This window comes from Coregonus clupeaformis, chromosome 39, assembly GCF_020615455.1.
Source record: "Coregonus clupeaformis isolate EN_2021a chromosome 39, ASM2061545v1, whole genome shotgun sequence".
Taxonomy (NCBI): domain Eukaryota; kingdom Metazoa; phylum Chordata; class Actinopteri; order Salmoniformes; family Salmonidae; genus Coregonus; species Coregonus clupeaformis.
The window spans coordinates 19,474,730-19,483,518 of record NC_059230.1 but is presented as its reverse complement, the minus strand read 5'-3'; the positions used below and the strand labels follow the sequence as shown (position 1 = coordinate 19,483,518).

The window sequence follows — 8,789 nt, the reverse complement described above, 5'->3', positions numbered from 1 at the left end:
GAGAGAGAGAGAGAGAGAGAGAGAGAGAGAGAGAGAGAGAGAGAGAGAGAGAGAGAGAGAGAGAGAGAGAGAGAGAGAGAGAGAGAGAGAGAGAGAGAGAGAGAGAGAGAGAGAGAGCGAGAGAGAGAGAGAGAGCTAGCTCTTGAGAGAGAGTTTTTTGTAAATTTCTTTATTTAACTTTACATTTTTTATATGTCTGAGTTTTGACCACATACAACCTGCAATCTTGACTCATTAAGTTGCAGGACTCTGACGGCAGGTCTGCTTGTTGGGCTGATTAGCTAACTAGCTGGCTAATGAGTTTAGATTCAGATTTCACCTCGACAAAGCATTTGCTTTTTTGTTTCACCTGCCAGTTCCTGAAGGATAAGGACTGTGTGCAGAGATGTGATGGGTTAATGAGGCTCCTGGGGACTTTTCTGGTGTGCTTTGGCGCTTCAGCTGCCGAGGCATTACCCAGGTGAGTGCTACGCTTCGGCCAAGGACGACTAGACAGCAAGCTCCGAAACAGCAAGGTTTCCCTGATGAAGAGCTCATGAGCACCTGTCTGTCAGGCCGACTGTTTCTCCCATGGCCATAACATCTATGACCCCTCCGCTCAAGCCGACTGCCCAACAGCTCTGTTCAAGCCAGTTGATGAACATTAGCTACTTTCATCTATTTTCATGAATTGGTTATGACCTGCCATTTGTTTGTTGTGTTTTAGTGTATTATTTTCACAATGTCCAGTGTAATTCAGCCTGTTGCTGTCAGTTGTACAATGAAAAAAAAGCATTCTCTCTCTCTCTCTCTCTCTCTCTCTCTCTCTCTCTCTCTCTCTCTCTAAGACCGCAATACATGTTTATCCTTTCACATAAAGTGCCTAGACATTGAATAAATAGTTTTTTGTCTGCTACATTTCTTCTCCAGCTCAATGTATTATACAAATACTATTTCATGGATTTGAGTACCCTCATATTCATAAAACAATCAACTAAATAGCTTACCATTTATGGGAATTTAACAAGCCCATTGCAGTTGAGTTTTTCAATTTTAATTGAGTGATTAGGTCACCTGCCGTTTTAAATAGGCTAGGTGTGCCAGTAGGCCTTGTGTGTCAGTTGAATGTCTTTCATAGGGGAGTCACTGTTTTTAGCTGACAATATATGAAGTTTTAACATTTTGGAACCTTATTCTCAGTCATTGTTTTAAGACTTGAAGTAGGGTATATAGGCTAGCTCTTTCACAAACATCAATGTTCAGAGTTAGTAGAATCTTATCCGCATCACCAGGGCTGCGTTTACACAGGCAGCCCAATTCTGATCTTTTGACCAATCACATCAGATCTTTACACATCAGATATTTTTCAGAGCTGATCTGATTGTTCAAATGACCAATTAGGGGAAAAAAGATCCGAATTGGGCTACCTGTGTAAACGCAGTCATAGAAAACTGAAGGGGCTATTTCACCAACTCCTCCCTTGCCTTGGTTGGAAGTAGCCTAGCCGGAGCGAGGCGTGTCACGGTGGGCGGGCTCCAGTGCGGTGCTGATGCTGTCTCTTCTATTCCACGGTTGCAGGTGGAACGGCTGGGCTGGCTCATTTCGCATCTGCTAGCTGGAGAAGAAAAACAGCATTCTGACCTGCTTCACGCACTGGATAACAAAATAAGCGGCACATCCAGGAATATTACACCTTTGAAGTCTGGAGAGTTATCTGGAGGGATTGCAGAAAAACACAAGTAAGGACTTTTTTTTTTACAATACATTTAGCTGTGGTCACAATTCCTATGCGTCTGCGTTTTCTGATAGTGATGCTGTGCTGGAAGCAGGATTTGGATGTTCAGACAGCGTGACAAACATCAGAGCATGGTTATGTCAGACTATGGACCTTTTTGCTGTCGACTGGCGTTCTGAAATAATGTTTGTATTGAAAGAGATAGGCTAGTAAGTTGTCATCATAATAAGGCACCGTTTCCTTTTAATAGAATGTATACGTGACTGTAGGTGGAATAATGCGTAATGGGTCAATATTTTGGAGGGGATTAGACGAGCCTGGCAGCGGTGTCCTTCTTTGGGATAAGACATATCCTAAACGGGTAGACTGCTGTTATTTTTTCTGGGTCCAGAGATTGTCACGCTGTATCTTCAGAGATTGCCCACATTACTAATAGCTTTTTAAACATGCATGTTGCTGGTATGGCCGAAGCCAATTGGGCGGGGGGAACATATCTCGCACTTGCATTTTTTACCATTGCTGCGGGGTCTTGAGTTTGGAATAGGCTACATTTCCGAAGATGAAAAAATGAACACAGGAGAGTGAGTTTAAATGTTCACATGGTCAAAAAAACGTGATTAATGTGATTACTGTGAAAATGTATACAACTTATGGTTGAAATATGACATGAGATGATCGGAGAATCCAATGTGAGACGCGTGCGTCTTTTTATTGCCCAGACTGTATTTAGCCTACATTCACAGAAGGCTGCTGTTTCGGACCAAGTTCAGAAACATGGTCATATGCTTCTTGCTGCAGAGAATGAGACAATAATGATACTTCATCCATATTTTCCTCAGTCTATTCACTTTATAATTGTTTAGCTCTTAAGTGACACCATTTCCAAATCGTTGAAAGGAAGCATTTATTGGTTTCATTTACTGGAGGGTCGACTTGGGTGCTTAGGACAGAAAGATTTAAGTTCAAAACATGGGCTTCATTAAATTCGTTTTCATTGCCTCTTTCGTGATGAGGTTCATAACACCTTCAATCAGGCCACCCGAGGACACGCATTCTATGGTCTCTGAACCATTGCTTTACAATTCTGGTCGCAAAAGATAAAGATCCAACACTATTGTATTATAGTTGAATTTACTTACAAACAGATATATAAGATCACATAATTTTAGCATGGTTTACATTTTTCAATAACAAATGCGCATATTTGAGAGAGTGGCATTATATGAGCAAATGCGACTGAAATGTTTTCCACTGTGTCGCTATACCTTAGCCCACTGGGGTGCGTAACCGTCTAGGGCAGGGATGGTCATCTTTGATCAGGGTGGGGGCCACCGGAGAGAATAAAATTAAGTTTTACAGCTAAATTCCTGCAATTCTGCACTGTAAAATTGTTAGCTGAACTTAACATGTTTAGTTGGACAAAACTTCGCTCCAACTTGAAAACATTTAGGAAAGAAGAAGGTTAGGGACATTTTCAACTTACATATTTGACGACATTGTATAAATGAACAGGCACAATGTAATCAATGTGTGTCAAATATGTAAGTTGAAAACATTGTATGTTAAAATCACTGTGGGTGTCCCTAACCTTATTTTAAGTTTGGGCCAACTGAACATTTTAAGTTCAGGTAACACTTTGACAGTGTACACAATTTGACATAGGGTGGACAGAAATGTTTGCAGTTTTTAATATGATATCTGAGTGAGAGTGACCAACAAAATCAATGGGGGACACCCGGTCGGTAATTCGACCATGATTACTACAAGTTTAGATAGCTGGCTGATAGACTAACTTACTGACATGAGCTAATTGTGTGACTGTCAGTGACGGACATAACAAGAGAAACCGCTGATGCACAAACAAATGCACCTTGTGTATTCTACTCTTCAAACTTCAACAGTAAGTTGAGACCCCGACTGAGTTCCTAAAAAAAAAAGTTGCCCATCCCTGCCAATATCAGAGAGGGGAAAAGACTGTGTTCAATAACAGTTAATGGTTACCTTTACATGAACAATAGTGCTACATTGGGGATAGCCAGGGGTATGCTGGAGGCCTGGAGTTGATTGACGCACACATAAAAGCCAGGTAGTGTATATCGCTTATCACCAGGTAGTGTATATCGCTTATCGAACAGGCTCCTAATTCAAAAACGGACCCCTGGGACAAATCATTGGGGATGATGGCCGTTCTGTAGTGAGAGCATCAATTGCATTTTATAGCCAGTTGCATGGCCTGTGTACCACTCCTCATATCTATTATTTTCTATTCTATTCTATTATTTCATTTTCTATTCTACTATTCTTCTTACAGTCTATTTCTGCTTGGGATGTTATTCAGGGAGGTTGGTTTTAGCTAGGGCCCTGAACAAGTTTATACAATCACAAATGACTGGTTGAATATTCTATTAGTCACTTGCATGACCAGCTCATCTCACAATTGTGTTAAAGGAAATGTAACAAATAACCATTTGAAATGTGATCATCTTGTCACAAGCTATTGATTGAAGTACTCTTTTAGGGCATTCATACCATGTTATTGACTTATGTGTCCTCTAAAGCTGTTTTGACTGACAGTGAGTGAATAATCAATTAACAGTGCATAATTAGCATCTCTTCTAATAAGCCTACATATTTAACACTGTGGTGCTACCAACAGAAGATGAACTGTAGGGCCTATGTGCACACCTCCTCCCTGTTGTTTTACTCACTGTGCTTTCTGGAGGGTGCTTAACATTGCTATTGTGGGTTGAGATGACTTATAATAATTGCAAATTCCCCCCGATTTGAATAATTGTTCCAGACCTTTTCACCATTTGTTATTCTGTGAGTGCAAAAGTGGATTTTAAGGTATTCTGCCTAGCTTTGGTTGCTCTTATCCACTCTTATTCCTGAGTACAAAAGGCCATGAAAATCTGCCAGTGTTTGAACTCAAATAATTAGCCTCATTTAAAGGCCTCTGCAATCAGCATGCATTGGTACATCGGATAGCCTCTAAATTAGGCCTTTTGAAACTCTGACTTATTAATGTACCTCGAGGAAGTAGGCCCACAACCTAAAAGTTATATTGTATTGTATTGTAACCTATTCTACTATATTCTACTATACTCTATTCTGTTCTACTCTATTATATTCTGTTTTGATAATGTGCAAGAGAGGAGCATCATCTCTAAAATATGAACCATGTGATAATTTCAGTATACTTTGTTGGTATTGTGCTGTAGTGGAAAGGTTCATAAAGCAAAATGTCAGACACGAGGCCTCAGAAATCCTATCCACTCAGAGGACCGTCTGTGTTTTGAATAGCTGCCATTTTCCCTGACACAGACATCAGGGTTGCCTCTCACTCACCTCTTTTGAGACATGCCCCGTCGCTAGGCCATCACTAGGCTGACACGGGCATGACCTCCTGTTCTGGTTCATCGCTGTCAGGGAGGGAGGGAGGGAGAGAGGGGGAGAGAAAGGAAGAGAGAGAGAGAAAGAGAGAGAGAGAGGAGGAATGAGGGGAACGAGAGAGAGAATCAGGCACGGTAATCTCCCTGTAATCCCTCACACCGCAGCGACGAGCGCAATCTGCCTCATTAACTCTCTGCTCCTACTCTTTCATCCCTCCATCAATCCCTCCATCCAACGAAGGAATGAGCAGACGAGCTGAGGGGGAGGTACGAGGCAGACAAGCAGACACTTTCAGTTGCAAAGATAAGGGGATGGTACGGAATACAATGACCCTCTTTCCACCCACCTCCACACTCCAGTCCCTCATTTATGTCTATATGTCTGTGATGAGGGGAGAAGTGCCCTGCCTGCTCTGTCTGCTCCAGCCTCAGTCTCAGTCAATTCCTTGATTTAAGCCGAGCTGAGGGAGTTATGGGAGACCTCTGATGGAGAAGGCCCTGTGATGTAGCAACGTACTTAAAGACCTCTCACTGTCTTCCACACTGATTGGCTGGATCCTTGAAAGAGAATATAGCGTGGAGCTTTGATTGATCTGATTGGGTTACCTTCCCTCTGGATGTGCTGGCTGAGATTGAATGGTAGTCTTGGAAGGATTTATGCCACAAGGAGTAATGGTAGGCAGTTGGTTTGAGAGCTTTTTGGAGATGTTACATTTTGGGTTTTGGTGGATGAATGACAACGTTGTTGAGCGATATTCTCAGAATTTGCCTTTGGTCTTCTAATTGATACACCAAAGGGACCGCAGTTGAAAAATCCCTGAACTGTAAAAACAGAAAGAAAATAAATATCTATAATTCCACCAAGATTCGGTCATAATTCATTTAGTGGATTTCACAAGTATGGTTTAATCATGCATGACAGGTTTTTCTGAATAGTTGAAAGAAGTAAAACCTTTTCATTTCGGAGTTATCCCCAAAACAGCAACGCATAGCCAATTCATTAATAAGAGGCGTTGTTTTGTAGCATTTACCTCTAGTGAAAGCCACATTTGATATAAAGTATTTGCATAAAGGACATTAATATATATATATATATATGTAAATAATAAAGATGGAGGCTACATGCTTTCATCCTCCTTTCCCTCCTCCTTCTCCTCCACTTTCTGCTGTCATAAAACCACAGATCTTTAGAACTCACCAGACCTGGTTGTTTGGGGTTCGCATTTCAGGTGTGACACATCGCGTTAGCACCCTCCAGCGAGCTATTTAACCTAAATTCCTCCAGTACAAAAGACAGCTGCTTTCTCTGGTATAAAAATACTCCACCTCGCCTGCCTTCGGAAGGGCATCTGATGGGCAAACAGAGTGACGTAAGCGCTCCGTTGATGATTTATTAGGTTCGCCAGCATCCTGGGGACATTACCTTTTTGAGTCACAGTGGTAAGATGTCTTAACACACTGTGTTTGAAGTGTTTAGAGCCGGCTGGTAATAGATCCCATTTGGCCCATAATGATGAGGCGCAAATAGAACTTGTTACATAATGAGGATTTAGAGGTCAGAATATAATAAACCACTTATCAACTGTTAGCGCTGTTAGCTATAGAGGGGGTCAGTAACCAAATACCAATGCTAACACACTAAACCTTACAGGAGATCACTAGCTAATCTGCTCCATGGTTGGAAAGGGCAACCGATTGTCTTCAGTACTCATTTCCAACGCATCACCTCAACAGGAGGAGCCAATGGAATATGTTAATTGCTGCTGAATGGAAATGGTTATGGTCATAAGGAAGCATTGTGTACTGTATGCTGTTTACTGTGTACATTGTGTACTGGGGGCAGTGTGTATTGGAGGAGAGGCACTCAAGTAGTAGCCATCCTCTAAGATTTGTGTCAATTCCAGTCGATGACGTTCAATATCAGTAGAGTTGTACTCCACTAAATTTATCTGATATTGATAGCTGCCTACTTATGAGTGACAAAGCATTGGACACAGCCTTGAATCCATGCCAATGTCGTCTGAGCTAAAATAAGCCATCAATCCTTCAATGTAAAATGGATTCTCTTAAAAGTTGGAAGATGGACCGGGAAGTTCGGAGAGAATAGGGAAAAGTTCCCAATAGTCAGTCTAAATCACGGTGATCTTGTATTTCCTAGCAGTTGCTTGTACATGACTCATCTCAGAGATGGAGAGTTTCAGCCAAGGACACAATACAATACGTTCTCCTTGTTCCCTCAGCAAGTCCCTTCTCTCTGTCTCATCAGTCGTCTGCTCCTGTGTACACCTTCACAAAACCATTCTGATGGAAGAAAAGAAGGAACACATAGGTTGTTCATTTCACCCAGAAAATGCCCTTGTGAGACTGCGAGAGAGATCGAGTCACAGTGTAGTTCAATTCCAGAATTCACCCTTACCTTTCCCTGCTATTCATTGGGACGAAATGAGGTCTAGATTGTTCCCACACTCGTGAAGAAAGAGAAAGTTGGTCTGGGGTTGAGGAGGGCGATACGGGTTGAGATACGAACTGGTTGTGTGGCACAATATCAGAGAGAGCGACACTTGCACATTTTTCCCTTCAGGCGGCTGCAAGGGAATCCTATTTGAGAAGCACAAAGGGTCCTCTTGAGGAGAGGGTGAGGCGTTCACCAGCCACAATGGGGCCTCTTAGAATGGGCCAGTGGGGCGATGATGGCCTCTATTGGGTTTGTGCAAAGAGCGTGCCTTGATCAGCGTCAGACCATCATACATACTGCTGGTTCTCTGATTGGAGATGACCAGGGAGCACAGTATAGCACAGGCAGGTATGACAGCCATTCATAGACTACACACAACCATTGGACATTGGATGAATGAGTGAGGTCATGCAATTATCTGCATCCCCTCGCCTTTGTGATGAGTCGTGTGAGATTAGGTGTATAAATTGATAAGTGGTTACTTCCTGTCTTGGCAACGAAAGATTTCAGAAAATCAAAAAAGAAAATCAATTGAATGTCCTCGAATTGCTGTATATATATATATATGTTTTTTTTCTGAAAGTAAAACTCTTCTGACAGGGGGCATGATGACCCGTATTACTGTCACTTTCTGTTGTTCTGAGTTTCTCTAATGGCCCAGTGTTGTTTTTCCTTTGGTCGTCGGGGGCGACTGAGGCTGTGTCATAGTAGTCCATGTTCTGCCCGCCCGGGCGCTCTGTGCTCTGTGGTTTTGAAGGGAAAAAGCAGAGACGTGATCGGTCCGGATGTGTCAGAGGCTTCTACCAGAGAGCGTGATAACTCAAAAGACGAGTCACAGCTCTCCCTCCCTCCTCTCCTCCTCTCCTCCTCTCCTCATCTCCCCCTCCACGCCATTTCAATAACAATCCAGTCTGATCGGTTTAGAACGTTGCTGACTTACTCCAATCTGTTGAAGTACATGGGGGTTTATTCATTATTTGGGATCCAATCCAACTCAATAGTCCAGCATATATACTTTTCAATGCATTGCAGTAATGAAATAAGCTCAGAATTTTAGCATTTACTCCCGAGTGGCGCAGTGGTCTAAGGCACTGCATCGCAGTGCTAGCTGTGCCACTAGAGATCCTGGTTCGAGTCCAGGCTCTGTCGCAGCTGGCCGTGACCGGGAGACCCATGGGCGGCGCACAATTGGTCCAGCGTCGTCCAAGGTAGGGGAGGGTTTGGCCGG

At 42.7% G+C, this 8,789-nt stretch overlaps 1 protein-coding gene across 1 annotated transcript in view; it reads left to right on the top strand.

Annotated features, from left to right (window-relative positions):
- Positions 1-1,558: 1,558 nt before the first annotated feature.
- Positions 1,559-8,789, top strand: part of LOC121554278 (neurexin-2-like) — a 591,334-nt gene continuing 584,103 nt past the window's right edge. Inside the window, exon 1 of the mRNA XM_041867756.2 lies at positions 1,559-1,718. The gene's annotated coding sequence lies outside the window, so the exon portion shown is untranslated. The remainder of the gene's footprint in view (positions 1,719-8,789) is intronic.